This window comes from Triturus cristatus, chromosome 6, assembly GCF_964204655.1.
Source record: "Triturus cristatus chromosome 6, aTriCri1.1, whole genome shotgun sequence".
NCBI lineage: Eukaryota > Metazoa > Chordata > Amphibia > Caudata > Salamandridae > Triturus > Triturus cristatus.
Genome location: NC_140589.1, coordinates 342,125,933 through 342,146,516, shown reverse-complemented (window position 1 = coordinate 342,146,516; position 20,584 = coordinate 342,125,933).

Sequence of the window (20,584 nt, the reverse complement as noted above, 5' to 3'; positions counted from 1 at the left end):
ACAATCTCTTATCCCGGGATATCAAAATCAAATCTCATGGACCGCATGTGTTCAGCCCGAACCCACAATCACTCAACTCTCATTCCAACTCCGCGAGACATCACACAATCAAAACATCACAGCAATCTAACAGACACAAATCCCTAGTCATACTCACTCTCCCACAAACTGCTGTTTCTGCCACACCGTCACTCTCTGTCGGTTTCCATCAAACGCCGTAGTCCTCCACTCACGATCCACTGGATCACCATCACTTGGGCTCTATGGGGACTCAATAGCTACCCTTCTCTACTTCTCCCCTTACTACAGAGATAACCATCCTCTGCTATCAACTGATTGCACCGGATTCTTATCTTTAAATCTCTCTAAGAATCCTCGGTCGACTGAACCTTTGTTATCTGCTGAAAAGTGTAAAGGGGAGAAAACCAATGCATTCACGTTTAAACAGTATGGACTATTTACTTAGACTCCGAAAAAATCGCTAACTTCGAATTCCAATTTAGGGGTTTTATTACGAAGCCAAAAATAATTGAACATACAAGCACCTCATGACGAGGTTAAAGAAATTCATGGGCACTAATACAAAATTTATCCTACGCACCAGTCTGATCCAGTAAAGCAGAAAAAGCATGAGCAATTCCAAGAATATTAAACAAGCAATAACTGCTCCAACATCTAAATTAGTCTTCATTAATGACTGTAAAATAAATCCACTAACCTGTCCCTACACTATCACTAAGGTGGCATCCCTACTTAGCATTTCCCAGGCAATAGCAAGAAAAGGTGTCAGCTCGTGAAGACTTCCTAAGAAGTACACTCACGTTGTAAGGGTCAGTAGCCAAAGCTACTAAGTTCGTTCTAAGTCTCCTTCCTCAGTATCGATCTTTTCCTTCTACCCTCTAACAGCTCTCTGCTAACTCATCCCTTGGGGCACTGTCCCTAATACAAAACACACAATAGGTAGGACACGCCTCTGTAACACCTCCTCTGGCCAGGCACCTCTCGTAGGTAATTTTCCACCAAAGCTTGTACTCTGTCCAGCAACGGTTCCAATTATCGACATTCCAGGATACATTGTTTTAGGCCTCCTCCATACCTAACTCCTAAAACAAAAGGCGTCAGTCTAACTAACGAAGATGGTGTCCTTGCACCTGCAACAGAAGCATGAGAGGAGAGTCCAATTTAAGGCACTCTGTATTGTCCATAGGGCAGCACATAAAACAGGGCCTAAGTTGCTGCAGGGGAAATTCTTATGGTATTCTCCTGCTAGATGCCTGCGCTCTTCCTCTGCCAACCTGGTTTGTATCCCTCATGTCAACAAAGTTTGAATGGGTGGCAGGTCTTTTAGTTCTACAGCATCCAGACTCTGGAACGATCTGCCTCTGGAGCTTAGACAATTGAACATTCTGTCACGTTTCAGGAAGGAGTTGAAAACCAGACTGTTTCCTAGAGATTAGATCCTTACGTACTCTGATTAGATACACATAGTGGCTGATTGGTAATCTAAGCGCCAGGATACTTGTTGGGTGGCAGTTGCGCTATACAAGTATTCCTTACATACATACATACAGAACAACCTTGCACACACATGAATTTCGCTGACTACCTCCAAATGAGAGCTTTACCAGGGAAAGTACACTTTTGGCCTTCAAGATTCAGCTAACATAAGGAATGCGAGTAGGCATTTTATAGCAAAATGTGAGTATTTATTTAGACCTTTGCACATCAAGAAATTACACGCATTAATAAATGTTGCGTCTGCAATTCATTACATTAAAAGCACAATTTCCTTTCTACATGTGCAGACTTTAATATGGTGCACGTTAAAATCTAATACATTACATTACACGTGAGCTGCTTCATTAAGCATTTGCAATGAATATCGAGAATCACGAAATTCCATTTAAATGCCACTTTACTTTCTCGAATGGTTCGAACTAATTTTCTATCATTACACTTACATTTTTCGTTATTACGTTCACATTTCTAATGATCAGTTTTTAGTACAACACAAGAATATATGCGGGTGCGGACTATCCATGATTATAATGCACCCCTAAAATGTTTCAGAATATCATGACGCTCTATCAGTTGTATGTCATTTGTTGTGATCCATTCCTGCATTTTTGCCAGCACTAATCTTGCCACCACCTTTTGTATTGAGTCGATTAGGCTTATTGGCCTAACATTGCATGGACTATAACGGTCACCTTTTAAAAATAAATTGGTATGACCTCTGCACCTCGCCAGGATTTGGGAATGGGGGCTCCACAGGCTATTACGTTGGCTAGCATCTGTACATATAACTGCCAGATATCCTTATTGTACAAGAATAGATACACTGGGATACTATATAAATCTGGGGCTCTACCTCCTGTGACTGTCCCCAATGCTTCTCCTACATCAGAAATATCAAAGAGCAATGCTGACTGACTTATGAGATGGGATTTGGAAAGGCTCATCAGCTTCTCCTTCCTCTTCTACTGCAAATTATTTCAAAAAGTGCGCAACCCATATTTCTGGAGCTACATGGTTTTGTGGGGATGATGCTTGCCCTCCTCTGCCCAATTTTACCAATTGCCAGAAGAGTTGGAGGTTTTTCTTTGTACTGGCCCAACAGAGATCCTGCCATCTCTGTTCGTCCCAATCTCTTTTTGCTATCAGCTGCTGGATTTGTACAGTTTCCTTGTTTGTTTGATCCTAGACAGATTTTTTGATTTGATTTGTCTGACTTGTATGTTTGCCTACAGTTCTTGTTATATCAGTTTTTCTGGATTGCTAGGGGTTTGCGAGGCTGTCTAAACGGCTTTAAAAAGTATATATTTATTTTATCAAATAGTTAGTCATGTGCCCCAATTATTATTTTATTTAGATGTTCCTGATTATGGGCTATTTGCAGCTCTTTCAATGTGTTGGTAGCATCTGCTGCTATTGCTGTGAATATTTGTGGATTTTCAGTGATCTTATCATATTTGACCCGTCTCATGTCATTACAGAGAAGAGCTTTTTGGTCGTAATCTGCATGGACTGTGAGAACCCGTACTAGGTTTCAATGATTTCATTGTAAGTGTCAAGGGATTATGATCACTTTCGGCTCTTTCCAACACCTCCATATCAATAAGGGCAGGCCACTGTTCCAACTTAATTAATATATAATCAATACGGCTCGCACTATGGTCGTTGTTAAATGTATTTAACACTAGTCTGTCGGATGTAGTTATCCCATTAACTGCCCTGATACCCCTTTCCATGCTTAGTGCTTTTAATTGTATAGCTGTATCCGTCCATCTCTTGATGGGTGCCAGTTCTAAGGTGGGGGTATCCCATTGTGCCTCCTCCTCTTCTGTTAGCTTACTGTCTTCGTGATCAAGGGATTCAAAAGTTGTACTGAAGTCCTCTGCTATAAATAAAGTGACAATTTAAAAATTTCTAATCCACCAATAAGGAGACTGTGTTGGACATTATTCCACCTTTTAAACCTCTGGCATAAACATTAAAGATTGTTATATGGGTCTGGGGGCTGATCTGCATAAGAATGGCCATGATATCTGGACTCTCAATCTGTAGTTCCTGAATTCTATAGCCTATATCCTGCTTAATCCAGATTCTCAAACCACCCAATGGTCTGCCCTGCAGTCCTTGAATTGCCGGTTTATGAAAATTCAGATAACCTAGGTGATATATTGGTTCTTGTTAGAACCGGCGGTCTCTAGTTGACAGAGGTATACACTTCTGACAAATAGGGACCAACCAACTCTAGTCAGGGAAAGGGGATTACACACTCAGATAACCCCTGCTACCCCCTTGGTAGCTTGGCAGAGCAGACAGGCTTATCTCAGAGGCAGTGTGTTAAGCATTTATGACCACATACAGTAATAAGGTGAATACACTACAGATGGACACGACACAGAAGTTATTATAAAAATAGGATTTTTATATAAGGCTTAGCACAAGACCAAATAACGACAAAAATATACCACAGTCTTAATAAATACTCTTTGGAAGGAAAAATAATAGTTCAAGTAAGGTTTCTTCTTGGCAATTAGTTCTTTAGCAAAGTATTCTTCTGAGCACAGTTCTTTGGCAACAATGTAACCCCCACAGGAGTCACACGACGTTGAGTCTACAAGATTCCCAAGGTTCGGCGTCGACCGCGAGGAGCGCTACGTCGAGCCTGGAGTTGCAACAGACCCCACAAGTACAGTACCTTGAGAAACGAAGAAAACGATGATCCACGGCGTCGAGATGTCGGCGTCGGGGTCGGCGTCGATCGTGCCTCGGAGTCGGGTCAATCCGCAGAGGTGTCGAGGGATGTCGGGCCGGAGCAGCGCTCACGGCGTCGAGAAGGGCGTCGAGTCGATGCGATCAGCAGCGGCGTCGGGACGGGGTCGCTTGGAGGTGGAGCCGATACTCACTCCTCACTGGCGTTGATACCGGCATCGAGACGGGGTCACTTGGAGCCGGGGCCGATACCCACTGCTCACTGGCGTTGCTGCTGGCGTCGAGACTGCAGATTTTCCCTTGTGTACTGGAAACAACACTTTCCAGCAATTCAGCAATTCAGTAGATGGTGAAGTCCTTTGGCCCTGTGACTTCAACAGGAGACTGGCACTCTTCCAGTCCTTGGAGATTTCCTAGCAAGTGTTCAGAGAGTACACACCAAGTTCCTCTCTCCTTGTTCCTTGGCAAAAATAAAGAAGCAGCTTTCAGGTTCCTCCACAGCAAAACAGCACTCTGGCAGAAAGGGGAGGCAAGTCCTTAGATCAGCAGGCTTCTTGTCCTTGGTACAGGTTTCCTTGTCAGAAGTGATCTGAGTTCTTGGTTCAGGGGTCCTTCTCTTATACCCCATTTCTCCTTTGTTCCCTTTGTCCAAGCAGGGAAATTCCCACCATCTCAGGTTTGTTGTGGGTGTTGCCAGGCAGAGGCACCTGGCCTATTCACTGAGCAGGGCAGAGTCCTCAGCCGCCCAGCAGGAGGCGGAGCCAGTATTGTCACTGGCAGGAGCAGGGCTATCAGTCGCCCAGCAGGAGGTGGAGCCAGTATTGTGTCAGGCAGGGCAGGCTACTCTTCCCTCACTCTATGTGTAAATGCCCCATTCACCCCACACTGACTCATTCAGACCTCTGGAGCCACCCAGCCCCTGACACACACACCAAACCAGCAGAGACCGGTAGATAGTTGGACAAGAAAATAGCCACTTTCTAAAAGTGCTATTTTCAAACATAGAATTTAAAAACCATCCATCCTAAAGGGTGTGTTATTAAATTCTGAGTTCAGGGATACTAAACTCGACTTGCTACCATGCTCCCTGAGTCAGATAGATTATAATGGAGTTAATAATCAGTCTGCCCAGTCTGGCCTATTGGAGGCAGGTAGCCCTTCAATAGTGAAAAACGAAAATGGCTGTAATTCACTATTAGGTCATGCCACACACATCAGGGCATGACCTACCTTTTACCAACAATGCACCCTGCCCTAGGGCCTACCATAGAGGTGTCTGAAATGTGGCAAAGTGAAGGTTTAGAGACTGGTAAGTAGGTTTCCTTACCAAGTCGACATGGCAGTCAGGGACTGCACGCAGGCGCTGCGGTGGCAGGCCTGAGACACATTTTACACGCTGCTTCTGTGGGTGGCACAACCAGTGCTGCAAGCCCACCAGCAGCAGTTAACTTACACGCCCTTGGCACACGCAGTGCACTAGACTAGGGTCTGAACAGTAAGTCAACCAAGCCAATCATGGTAACACCAATCAATGTAACAATTTAACATAGGGAGCACTTGCACTGTGGCACTGATCAGCAGTGGCACAGTGCCCAAAGCAATAATCCAGCAAAAACATCGTAACAGAGGAGGCAAACAGAAAAAAATGGAGGAGAGACTCATGCCAATGATGCCAGGTCTAACAGTTCTATAGACCATTTTTCTTGAAATAAACATAAGTCCTGGGTATCAATTAGACCATGAGAGGTATTTCATCTGTGAAGTCTCCAGGGGCTGGGGTGGCTCTGTGGGCCCATTCAGTTCTCGGGGGTTGTTGTTGTTATTGCCCATATTCAAGAAAGCAGTTATATGATTGGCTTTACTTAAGGTACGTGAAATTGGTTGAAGGCCGGTACCCTCTCTATTGAACTCAGTTGCTAGGTCCTGATGTAAGTGATGGAGAGGTCTCCGTAACCATACATCGATTTCACGTAAGGGAGACCCTTCTATGCAACTTGGAGCTGGTTTTTGGCTAAGATGTTTCGCTGAGAGATCTGGAGGGTTGTTTTTCATTTTAATTTTTGTGGCAGTTGAATGAGAGGTCCGAATGTCAAAGGCGACTAGGTTTCTACCAAATCAGTACTAGCTAATGTCAAGCCTATGTACCCCAGATCAGTTTTAACTTAGGGAAACCTTTTGGCATACCCAAACATGTCTGATCCATTGAGTACATTTGTTTATTAATGAGACTTCGTTCTTTTTAATCAGGCCAGGTGTTAATTTAGGAGCATTGGTTAAAAAGATTCTACGTTTGGACTCTGGTCCCTGTGGGAGGTCTTGGGAGGGTTGTTCTCACTGAATCTGCTGACTCTGTTGATATGATAAACTTGAGTGGTGGCTATAGATTAGCAGGTTCAGGTGGCTGTTGCCTCATTCCACTGGGACATTCTCTTTTGTGGTCTTGAGGTACTATATGCTTTACAATGCCCTTATGGAGATGAATAGGGTCCACTCTTGTTACCTGTTGAGGAGGGTCACATAAATTATTATATATGCCCCTGGTGCTTTAGGCCAGCCTACTAGGATGCTGTTCGTTTTGCATGACCTTTTGGGAGCTAAACAAGTGATCCTTCATGCGTGTTATGTCCACTACTACTAGCTTGAGTGATTCAGATAATGTGCTAACTATTGCTTTAAAATGTGCTTTACGGGAATACCAAACACATAGGGGGATATGGTTCCTAGGATACCCATTAATAATTTCAGCATATGCTGATGATACCCTTCTATATGTCCGAGACCCGGAGTTACATCTCAATCCCTTATTAACTGAGGTGGTGCAGTTTGGGAGGCTCTCTGGACTTAATTGTACGAAATCGCTAATATTCCCTCTAACTCCCACGACTACACCCACTAAGATAGACTTCCTGTTGCAGTGAACTTCAGACCCGGTTCGATACCTCAGGATACAAATCTATACAGACCCTACTGTAGTGATAGCTGAGAATTATGGGACGGCTATCTCAAGGCTGTAAGATGACATTAATAGATGGATGGGGCTCCCCCTTTCCTTGATAGGGCATATTTCCCTAATGAAGATGGTGGTCTTGCCCCGATGTTTATTTCAATTTGTCAATATCCCCATGCTGTTACCGCCCAGAGTGTTTTGAAAACTGTGCATACTCCTAATTAAACTTGCTTGGGCTGGGAAGCAGCCGAGGGTTAGTTGGAACACTTTGTCTCTCCCGTACTCAGCTGGGGGACTGGGGGCGTGAGATCTTGAACTATACTACAGGATAGCCCAGGCTTCGCATGCATATAATTGGATACATGGGCCACAAGACTTGCCCTATATGTTCATTGAGAGAGATGCAGCGGACCCTCTCACACTCCCCCCCAGATTCTATTTAAGTCCCTTTCTCACCGACAAAGCATTCTGGACTCTCTGAACTCCACTGCACATGCATGTCATAGAATTCTAGATACCCAAGCTGCTGCACTTCTGTACTCCCCTTTAATGCCTCTGGATTGATGCACCTGGTTCCCAACTTGCAGAGAAAAGGGTGTGCTTCGTGCAATGAAGTGGTTAGGCATACTTACTCTAGGCGATTTTTTTTTAAGACGGGGTGGTGCGTAGTTGGGAAAACCTGATCATGGAATTGCCGGGTATCTCAATATTGGATAGGTTTCAATATCTTGGGGTCCGGCATGCATGGCAGGAACTAATTGGGGACAACATGCAGGAGCCCATCGCATTACCTGCGCTTACACAAACGTTGCGAGTTGACACCCCTGCGAAACTTAAATCTGCATTATATACTTCTGCGCAGTAACCCAGGAAGGCACATTTACATAGGGCCAGGCAAGAGTGGCGGCGTGATCTTGACATTTCTATAGATGATAAGTGCTGGTCATACTGCTGTGAGGCGACGAGGTTGGTGTCCCTGAATGGCAAACACTGCTCAATTCACTTCAAATACATTAATAGGGTGTATTACACTCCCAAAAGATTGTGCCGCTATGGGCTAAGAGACACTGCGAATTGCAACAGATGTGGGGAGCAGGATGCAGGGTTCCTCCATGTGGCTTGGCAGTGCCCAGATGTCATGGCATTCTGGGAGAAGGTATTTTCAGTGCTGGGTGAGGTCAGTTCGGGCTGGACTGTTCCCATGAGGCACAGGGTCAGACTGATTTGCATATGGCCATGTCTGAACTGGGGTGGCAGAGTGGGCTAAAGAACGGTGATAGATTAAACCCAGATCAGTTGACTGGGGGTGAGTGCTTTGCAATGTTCAACACTCCGTCCATCATTTCCTTTGGTTTTTGCTTTGTTCGCCATAAGTTGACAGGGTATGCTCAGACGTGAGTCCCTTGCTCACTTTGCCACTGGATTCAAGCAAGCCTGGCTGAAGATGGCTGAAATGCCAGAAACCGGTCCTAGGAAGCTTGTTTCCGGTCCAGGGAAGACATGGCTTGGCAGTTCGGGCTGGACTGTTCCCATGAGGCACAGGGTCAGACTGATTTGCATATGGCCATGTCTGAACTGGGGTGGCAGAGTGGGCTAAAGAACGGTGATGGATTAAACCCAGATCAGTTGACTGGGGGTGAGTGCTTTGCAATGTTCAACACTCCGTCCATCATTTCCTTTGGTTTTTGCTTTGTTCGCCATAAGTTGGCAGGGTATGCTCAGACGTGAGTCCCTTGCTCACTTTGCCACTGGATTCAAGCAAGCCTGGCTGAAGACGGCTGAAATGCCAGAAACCGGTCCTAGGAAGCTTGTTTCCGGTCCAGGGAAGACATGGCTTGGCAGTTCGGGCTGGATTGTTCCCATGAGGCACAGGGTCAGACTGATTTGCATATGGCCATGTCTGAACTGGGGTGGCAGAGTGGGCTAAAGAACGGTGATGGATTAAACCCAGATCAGTTGACTGGGGGTGAGTGCTTGCAATGTTCAACACTCCGTCCATCATTTCCTTTGGTTTTTCCTGGGTGAGGTCATGGGGCAGCATTTGGTGCTCAGCCCTCTGGTTGCACTGTTGTGATATGACAGGGAGGTAACAGCTAGTTTCAGGAAATTAGTAGCAATGGAATGCAGATATGCTTTCTTGTAACATGCAGTCCGATGCATATAGTGTGTTACTTCAACTGCAATGCCGCCATAGGGGTTTTTGGGGACTCTATCAGCACTATCTGATTGGGAAAGAAACAGGGGATATTAATAACACAAAGAACTTGGGGTCTGGCAATGATGCCACCAAATGCCAAAGAACAAAAAGAAGAAAAGTGAAAGAACAGGAGTATTGTAAAGAGCAAGGGACCCTTGTCAGAGCTTGGATTCCCATAAATTGTCTTCGTGATCAGTATTATCATCTGGTCATCCACTCAGTTGAATGATACGCCTTTTGATCATAGAGACTATCTTCTTGGGAAAAACTCTCTCACTTAGGTCAACAAGAGAGAGCCAGACACAGTGAACAAGCAGATTGTTTGTTTCTTTAATCAGTGATCACAAAGAACTCGTGCAGTGCATGAAATAGTGAGTGCAATATTTAAAATAGAGTTGTTAGGAGAAAACAAATTTTATTCCACATATCCCCTCACCCTCTAGATAAAAACAGTGCAAAAAGCAGTGTTACCAAATAACTACTAGCTATTAAGGTCGCCATGTTTCAGCCATGTGGGTAAAAATGCCCAAGGCTTTCTTCAGGACCTACGTTCATCAAAGTTTGCTACTGCATCACCACACCAACAGAAAACCTCTAAAGTGTCAAAAGTAAAGATATGTATAATGAGTATCACCACTAAAAAGGTTGGAATCAATACAACCTTTCCTTTTCAGATCCTCCGCTTCAAGGGATGCAGATGGCACCTGAATAAAACAAAACCACTAATACTCCTAATTAGTTCACTTATACAAGGACCAACAGGCCTCTACTTTCTTTGTCATCCTTGACTTCCAGCTAATTGTCTAGAAATCTCAGTAAGCATATGTGCATATTCTGCTTACCTGTCTTGATCGGGGACTGGACCTCACCTCACCTGGAACCTTACTCTGGAATATGAGGCCCCGCTCTGAAAAACAGAAACGGAAGGGAGGGTGATAGAGAGGTAGTCCTCATCAACTCGCAATCAAACTCCCCACTTCTGTTTTAATCATATTAAATCTTTGTGTTCGAAAAATATACACCATCGTCATGCAGAGACAATCCTACCTTCCAAAGCACTTAAAAAGCAAGAGTCTTGCTTGACATCTTTCTCTGAGACAGTCTCTCTGATGCTAAAGAATGAGCCATGCCTCAGACGATTCTACTGTTTAAATAGTATCCTGCTAGTGACCTATAATAGCAGCATCACGCAGAAAGAACTATCTTTGCCTAAGTTACTCCAACAAAATTTTAATACTTGGATTCCAGCTGTTTAAAACATGGTCTACCCATGCCACAACGTGAAACAGGAACAGCGGAGACCAATAAAACCAGATAAATTACCGCTCAAGTGACTGGGGAAACTAAGTGAAAAGGACGTTCTCCTACCTGTCTGTTGTTGCCTCCGGCGTCTTCTGAGTCAGGGATGGAGGTAACGATCGGTACAGGAAACCCACTTAAATACTACTTCTGGCCACACCTGTTGCTCATTAACAACAACCCGGCTCGTTTCGATGTCGTCACCGAAAACTACAAATTGACGTCATCGTAATGAAGACTGTAGTTCCGTTAGTCTATACAGCCCTCAGTTGATTGATTAAAGTGACGCTCCTTGAGTAAACTGCAACGTGACGCTCCCGTCACCTGGGAACTACAGAATGGCGTCATCGGAGTCAAAATGGTAGTTCCATCACTAAACTTGGTCCTAAACTTGGTCCTATCATGACAGATTCAACCTAAGTGCTCACTCGCCCTGTCCGGAGCGTCACGTTGCAGTTTACTCAAGGAGCGTCACTTTAATCAATCAACTGAGGGCTGTATAGACGAACGGAACTACAGTCTTCATTACGATGACGTCAATTTGTAGTTTTCGGTGACGACATCGAAATGAGCCGGGTTGTTGTTAATGAGTAACAGGTGCGGCCAGAAGTAGTATTTAAGTGGGTTTCCTGTACCGATCGTTACCTCCATCCCTGACTCAGAAGATGCCGGGGGCAACGACGGACAGGTAGGAGAAGGTCCTTTTCACTTAGTTTCCCCAGTCACTTGAGCGGTGATTTATGTGGTTTTATTGGTCTCCGCTGTTCCTGTTTCACGTTGTGGCATGGGTAGACCATGCTTTAAACAGCTGGAATCCAAGTATTAAAAAATATTTCGTTGGGGTAACTTAGGCAAAGATAGTTCTTTCTGCATGATGCTGCTATTATAGGTCACTGGCAGGATACTATTTAAACAGTAGAATCGTCTGAGGCATGGCTCGTTCTTTAGCATGAAAGAGACTGTCTCAAAGAAAGATACCAAGCAAGACTCTTGGTTTTTAAGTGCTTTGGAAGGTAGGATTGTCTCTGCATAACGATGGTGTGTATTTTTTGAACACAAAGATTTAATATGATTAAAACAGAAGTGGGGAGTTTGATTGCGAGTTGATGAGGACTACCTCTCTATCACCCTCCCTTCCGTTTCTGTTTTTCAGAGCGGGGCCTCATATTCGTGAGTAAGGTTCCAGGTGAGGTGAGGTCCAGTCCCCGATCAAGACGGGTTAGCAGAATATGCACATATGCTTACTGAGATTTCTAGACAATTAGCTGGAAAGTCAAAGATGACAAAGAAAGTAGAGGCCTGTTGGTCCTTGTATAAGTGAACTAATTAGGAGTATTGATGGTTTTGTTTTATTCAGGTGCCATCTGCATCCCTTGAAGCGGAGGATCTGAAAAGGAAAGGGTGTATTGATTCCAACCTTTTTAGTGGTGATACTCATTATACATATCTTTACTTTTGACACTTTAGAGGTTTTCTGTTGGTGTGGTGATGCAGTAGCAAACTTTGACGAACGTAGGTCCTGAACAAAGCCTTGGGCATTTTTACCCACATGGCTGAAACATGTCAACCTTAATAGCTAGCAGTTATTTGGTAACACTGCTTTTTGCAGTTTTTATCTACTCTTCCGGTTGATGACGGGCGAAGATGGGCTTGCTCTTGGCCCGGGCCGTGCCCAGGCCAAGTCCCATGTACGTCCTGCGCAACGGGACTCCTCAGTGCTCTTTGTATGGGTCCAGCAGCAAGGAAGTGACGTTGGGCCTCTTGTCTCTCATGGGTGAGCTGGGAGATGTGGTTCCTCCCCACCCGTCGGCGTGCAAGGCTCTGCTGGGTCAATTGCAGGATCCCACACAACGGGACTGCTCAGCGCTCTTTCTGCTGCTCCAGCAGCAAGGAAGTGACGTTGGACATCCGGGCCCTCACAGGTGAGCTGGGAGATGTGGTTCCTCCCCTCCCGTCAACGGGAAGGCTCCACTGGGTCAGTTTCAGGATGAAATACTGAATAGTAAAGCATTTGAGAAGAATATGTCACCAATTGTATATCAACCAAAACATGCGCTTTACACATCTGGCAAAGGCCTACAATTGCAGGAAGTGTTATAAATACACTGGCAGGTATAACAAGAAGAGTAAGGAAGCGTACGAAAAGAGAACCCTTTAAAATAAACAGCTGATGTGAGGAAACAGGTTTTTTCAGGTTCACTCCCACTTTGTGCTTCTATTTGGACTATTAGGCATTTTTGTACTGACTCTGAATTGCACTACTAATCAATACTCAACACAGGGGCTCTGACCGTTAAAAAAGTGCATGTTTAATTGACTTAGCCCCAATTGGTATAGCTTGACTTACTTTTAAGTCCCATGTATATGCTACCTGGGGTAGCTAGGCTTGTAAGTTAAAGTGTCTCTCGTAGACTGCAGCACTAGTTGTACTATCACCAGTGTGACAAGACAAAAGCATGACTCCCAGCCTGCCATTGCAAAGCCCAAGCCTTGCTTTGTAATATTTATAAGTCACCCTTAAAGCAGACCTACTTAGCCCTAAACGTAGTGTGCATTATATCAAAGGGTTGGACCGGTGGTTTCATGGTTTTTAAGGTCTTAACAGTAAGAACCACCACATCATTTTTACTTTTAAAAGGTTATAGCCTCAGTGTGTTTATAGTTACAGGCTGACATTTTAGTCCTGCTAACTTCCAAATAGGACTAAATGGGGCAAAGTTGGTACTTCAAGGTATCAAAAGAATCTGTGCAGTTAATCCGATTTAATGGTTCACTTAAATTTAATGTCACTGGTGGGCACATTGCAACTTTGGTAAGTTGTCACTGTGTTGCCCAAGGCTTCCAGTGTCTGTTTATGGTTGTACACAACGGTCTCTCCTCAAGCCAACCTTCTGGCCTCCTGGCTAGAAGTGTAAACAACTACAAAGGATTTGACCTGGAAGGAGATGTTATCTCATCCTGGCCGTAAAATCAAAACTGGGTGTGAGCCCACATGGTGACTTTCAAAAGGGAAGCAGCCTTTGATGGGCACATGGAAAATACACACAAGAGGGCTTGCTTCTTTGTCTAGGTGGACAGAAGGGCATCAGGGATGGGAAGGTGAAGGTGAAAACACTGGCCAGACTGGTTTCCCCATGGGCATGTATCCCAGAGGTAGAAACACCTTTAGAGTGGGCTACCAAGCTCCACAAACTGAGAGAGGGGTTCAGCCATTTTGCGAGTGTGCACAATAGAGCACTCTAGGACAACTAGATACCACACTTAACAGGAAGTTGTCTTAAGGCGAGAGAAATCTAGGCAGCCCCTTGGTGAGTGACCGTGACCTCCCCTAAGGGCACCTTCACTTGGTAGGCACACGATGTAGAGTCACAAAACGTGGTAGGATTCACAAGGGGATTGAGAGGAGTAAAGGTACTGCTAAAAAAGGGGCTCCACTTCACAATCATCAAAACATGGGAAGCCCTGAATAGCTGTTACCAAGGAATAATGAGTACACAGGGAGATAAACATTTACATTTGCCAGTATTTGCCCCTCCAACTCTGCAAGACAAGGTACTGGAAGCACTAGGCCAGATGCTATTAGAGACGTCAGACTTAAAGTACAGCATAGAGGGTGCCTTTTATGATGTAATGGATGCCATACAAGACCGGTCAAAGAAATGTCACAACAGAGAAAGGGACAAACAAAATTGGTGAAATTTACTAAAGGCTTTGATTAACAGATATAAGAAGATGGAGGCATTCTGGAGAAACATAAACTATGAAACTGTATGCAATAACTGGAAAGGGGAGGCCAACACATAGAAACGGAGCTTCCTACAACAAATACAACTTCCCAAGTAATCAAAGGATCTCATTAAAGAGCTATATATTATAACAATTTAGGGCCTCATTATGATGTTGGTCGGGATGCCTCCGACCGACAGTCGGATTCTACTAGACCGTTTCGGAACCCATGCGCCTGACTCGGTCAGAAACAATTCAGCCCTACCGATTACGATGCTCGCAGTCGTTAGGTAAACAGTTCGGTCATTCCGAATCGGTTCCGACTGGCACTCGGTGAGTCCAAGTCGGTCTAAGCTGGTTCATACAGCTCTGCGGACTGCGTTTCCGACCATCGACCGATTACGGTGTCGGATTCCAACAGCCTGTCCGACACGAAAAGGGTGTCGGAAACTGACTTTGGGGGCCCCTAGCAAGCCCTCCTTCATCCTTAGTCCTCTGGTTTGGGGTTGAAAGGGTACTCAAGGGTACCCCCTGTAAAACTATGCAGAGTGTGCTAGGCACCATGGGGTGCCCGCAACGGAGTACAAGGTTTTCCGCAGACACCCATTTTCCCCATAGGACCCTGTGTTGTCGGTCGGAACACAGGCTCCCATCAGAGTAGTTCTTCGGAATGGCGACCCGAGTCGGTCGGAACCGAATCCGACAAGGAGTTGGGCGGATTAGTTTCCAATCGACATCGTAATAAGGCCCATAATTGGAGGAGGTAGAAGATGCCAATAAGCAATGAAGAGTGGGAAAAGACAAAGGTCTGACCGGCCTACCAGGGGACATTTTTAAGGGATTCTCATCCGCATTTGGGAACCATCTGTTAGACATGTTCACAAAAGCAGAAGAAACAGGAAGACTCTATTAAGAGCAATGGATGCCATACAAGACCGTGAAAGTAGACGGGGTGACACTGCACACTTTCAAATTGAAAAAGAGGAACTAAGCATGAGACGAAACATCACTATGAGACTGAGATAAACCGGATCAGAAACATGCAATGATGGTGGTGTTGCAAACTGAATTAACTATAGTGAAATTGTAGTCCTTTCTTGCTAGCCTCTGTGCAGGGGGAGCCAAGTGAACTACTTAACCACCTTAATGATCTGTTTAATTAAAAACATTTTAAAAAGGCTTGGAAGCTGAAACGCTTCATGCTCAGTGTAATAAATGGATTTTAAAACTGCAGAGCGCTCCAAGTTTATTCCTGTTGGAGGGACTTTGTTTGTTAAATTGTTAAATTAACTGATGCAGGCCATATGCAAGCACGAGGCACCCATCATAAAAGAGTTTGGCAGATCCACTGGCATTTGTTGGACTATATATATATATATTATCTACTGGCGGTCGCCAGTAGATAGTTATAGTTAGGACCGTGTTTCCATAGGAAATCCGCAACATTCTATTTGGAATAACTTTGGCGCCGGTCGACGAATCCTCGCGAAATTTTCAAAATAGGTGGGGCGCTCCGCTCCGCTCCTACCCTGAAAGTCTCGGGGGGATTCGTCAAGCGGGGGCTGAGAAAAAAGGGGGGTCCCAAAACGCGTTTTCCCCATGCAATTTTCCATAGGGACCTTTAGTCCAAGGTACAGCCCGAACGGCTGAACAGAATTACTTGAAATTTGGCAGAGAGGTAGTCCTCAGCTCAGGGATGTGCCTTTTGCATATATGGAGTCAATCTGTTCAGTAGTTCCTGAGAAAATTGCAGTTAAAAGCACATACATATCTATAGCCGCGCACCGTGCGTGCACCGTGCGAGCACCCTAACGTGCGCGAGCGTAATTCTGATTGGTGTTAGTCAATGTTTGAATCGGTCGAAATCAGGAAGTGTCGGCCACCATTTTGTTTGTTTTCAGTGCGAGAGTGAAAAAGGAAGGTGGCGAACGTGAAAAGGGGGCAGGGTAGAGAGTTCCTGACCCCCTAGCCTTTGTCAGGGGGTCCCTGAAGGACCCCGAAGGCAGAAAAAAACATTTTAATTTTTTTTAAAAAAATCGCGGGGGTGCGCACACTGTGCGCGCACGGTGAAACCCCCCCCCCAAAAAAATTTAAAATTTTTTTAATACATAGTTTATTGTAAAATAAATATATAAAAAAATAATAATACATACATAACTTAGCATTTAAAAAAACTTACAAATTCACTGAAAAAAACGTAGGTTTCACACACGTTATAGTTAGGAATTAGAATTTAAAAAACCTTGCAAATTCACTTAAAAACCATAGGTTTCACACATGTTATAGTTAGGTGGATATTTCACTCGTAAAAAAACAATGAAATTCCCCCGTTATAGTTAGTTCAGATAACTATAACTCGCGCGACCGCAATCCACTGCTGATGACGTCACATATTACATCACTCATGACATGGTCAGTGGCATCACTCATGACATCATCCTTTTGATAGAGTGGCGGCCGCGCGAGTTATAGTTATCTGAACTAACTATAACGGGGGAATTTCATTGGTTTTTTAAGAGTGAAATATCCACCTAACTATAACATGTGTGAAACCTATGGTTTTTTAAGTGAATATATATATATATATATATCCAAACCACACTCCTCTGCTTCTCTGCAGAAAGAAAAGCACACACGGGTTCACGGGTCAAAGCTGCTCTTTAATGTGACGGCATGACGCGTTTCGTAATCCAAACTTCCTCAGATGCCGCATTCACTGTTAGTACTCCCGCCCACCATTTAAAGTCCCAATGCCCCTCTGTGATTGGCTGAGGCATCGCGTGAGTGATTGACACAGGATTGCTCGAACTCCACAGTGAAAGTCCAGGCAGAGCGAACACCTGATGTTAGTACTAACTCCGATGGGCGGTGTCTGCTCCTTCCCTATGTTCGCTCTTGATCTCAGAGTGGGCGGTGAACAGCTTCCCCGAACCCTCACCTCTCCGCTGTAATCCTGACAAACCACCTGTAGGAGCCGTCTAGGTAGGCAGTTACCTCCCGCAAAGTTGCAGTTCATCAATGATGGACAGGTAGCAGTTGCAGGTAAGCGAGGTTCCGGCTGTCCCAAAAGTCTTGAGAGTTACCACACTTGCCGCCAAGTCCGCCGGAATCACTTATTGGGTGGGCGCTCCTTGAGGTGTTCGTGGCCGCACCTCTTAACATCCAAACCACACTCCTCTGCTCCTCTGCAGAAAGAAAAGCACACACGGGTTCACGGGACACGCTTACCTGCAACTGCTACCTGTCCATCATTGATGAACTGCAACTTTGCAGGAGGTAACTGCCTACCTAGACGGCTCCTACAGGTGGTTTGTCAGGATTACAGCGGAGAGGTGAGGGTTCGGGGAAGCTGTTCACCGCCCACTCTGAGATCAAGAGCGAACATAGGGAAGGAGCAGACACCGCCCACTGGGGTTAGTACGTACATCAGGTGTTTGCTCTGCCCGGACTTTCACTGTGGAGTTCGAGCAATCCTGTGTCAATCACTCCTGCGATGCCTCAGCCAATCACAGAGGGGCATTGGGACTTTAAATGGTGGGCGGGAGTACTAACAGTGAATGCGGCATCTGAGGAAGTTTGGATTACGAAACGCGTCATGCCGTCACATTAAAGAGCAGCTTTGACCCGTGAACCCGTGTGTGCTTTTCTTTCTGCAGAGAAGCAGAGGAGTGTGGTTTGGATGTTAAGAGGTGCGGCCACGAACACCTCAAGGAGCGCCCACCTCATAAGTGATTCCGGCGGACTTGGTGGCAAGTGTGGTAACTCTCAAGACTTTTGGGACACGCCGGAACCCCGCTTACCTGCAACTGCTACCTGTCCATCATTGATGAACTGCAACTTTGCGGGAGGTAACTGCCTACCTAGACGGCTCCTACAGGTGGTTTGTCAGGATTACAGCAGAGATGTGAGGGTTCGGGGAAGCTGTTCACCGCCCACTCTGAGATCAAGAGCGAACATAGGGAAGGAGCAGACACCGCCCACTGGGGTTAGTACGTACATCAGGTGTTTGCTCTGCCCGGACTTTCGCTGTGGAGTTCGAGCAATCCTGTGTCAATCACTCCCGCGATGCCTCAGCCAATCACAGAGGGGCATTGGGACTTTAAATGGTGGGCGGGAGTACTAACAGTGAATGCGGCATCTGAGGAAGTTTGGATTACGAAACGCGTCATGCCGTCATATATATATATATATAACACTGATTAAAAATAATATTTTTACATTATATAACATTTTTGTGTTTTTTAATTTACTACTATAAAAGCATATATAATATATATATTACCTACTGGCAGTCGCCAGTAGGTAGTTATAGTTAGGACCTATTTTCCATAGGAAATCCACAAAATTCTATTTGGAATAACGTTGGCGTCAATTGATGAATCTTCGCGAACTTTTCCAAACTTTTGGCCAGCTCCGGTCCGCTCCTATCCTGAAAATTTCACGGTGATTCGTCAAGCGGGGGCCGAGAAAAAAGAGGGGTCCCAAAACCCGTTTTCCCCATGCATTTTCCCATAGGACCTGTTGACGCAGCTACAGCCCAAAGTGCTGAACGGAATTACAACAAATTTGGCAAAGAGGTAGTCCTCAGTTCAGACTCGTGCCTTTTGCTTAAATGGTGTATATCCGTTCAGTAGTTCCTGAGAAAATCAAAAGTAAAATCACATATATATCTGGGCGGAGCGTAACCACACATCTCATCGTGAGATCTGATTGGCTGTCAGCACTTCATCCAAGAAGTGTTGGCAGCCATCTTGGGACCAATATACATGATAGCACCTCATTAAAAAGCATTGCAGTTAATAGAAGGTTTTAAGACTTTAGTTACATTATAAATCATTTGTTGACGGTACCATACGCATTTTAGGAATTGTGGTGTGTTCTAAGGTGATTTTACCATGTGAAAAAGCCTTCTGCTGTGATATCATGAATCATGTTTGAGAGAAAACTATTTTTCATGCTTTTCCCACAGAGGTTTGGAAGGTGATCTATAAGCTAAACTGAGAGCATATTTTCTGTAAATTCACATTATCTTTCTCAGTCATGTGAGAATGAAGTCTGACATTCTCAGTAAAACATGTACATCCAACAAGGGCAGAGACTGTCAGTTGATTCCTTTGTGTTCTACTGCAGCTTCCCGAGTGTTCTAAAGAACAACTAGAGCGCTAACAGTCCTACTTATGACAAACGTATGGCACACCTGAAGCCATCTTGGTTGGAGTTAAGTGGTAACTCTTAAAACATTTAATTTAAAAAGGAACAAAATTAGGGGGTTTATTTTGCCATAGAAAGTATGATTAGTGCTGCAGAAAGAAAAATTAGGGCACATTTTGAGTGACTTCTCAAATCCTCTTCTATTTCATTAAAAGATTCTGACATACAGACTGAAACATGCACTTTTGATACCAGCAGCAGACTTCCCTGGTGAGCAGTAGCTTTACTACAGTGATCTAATAAGCAACTAGAGTGCTAACATTCTGAATCTATGGCAAATGTGTGACACATCTGAATGCCTTCTTGATGGAATCAAAGTAAAAAACTGAAAGTATTTCCTACTGAGGAGACTGTAGTAAATGAGGAAATTAGGAAACATCATAACAAATAAGTCTCCCAAAAGGGCCACCAGAGACAAAAGAGCCCAAATGTAGCCCAAATATCACCCAGATGTAGCCCAAGTATAGCCCAATGACAGAATGTCCCAGAGTGTTCTAACGAACAACTAGAGCGCTAACAGTCTTACTTATGACAAAAGTATGGAACACCTGAAGCCATCTTGATTGGAATAAAGTGGTAACACTTAAAACATTTAATTTACAAAGGAACAAAATGAGGGGGTTCATTTTGCCATAGAAATTATGATTAGTGCTGTAGAAAGAAAAATTAGGGCACATTTTGACTTCTCAAATCCTCTTCTATTTCATAAAAAAATTCTGACATGCAGACTGAAACATGCACTTTGAATACCAGCAGCAGACTTCCCTGGTGAGCAGTAGCTTTACTACAGTGATCTAATGAGCAACTAGAGTGCTAACATTCAGGATTTATGGCAAATGTGTGACACATCTGAATGCCTTCTTGATGGAACCAAAGTAAAAAACTGAAAGTATTTCCTACTGAGGAGACTGCAGTAAATGAGGAAATTAGGAAACTTCATAACAAATAAATTTCCCAAGATGGCCACTAGAGACAAAAGAGCC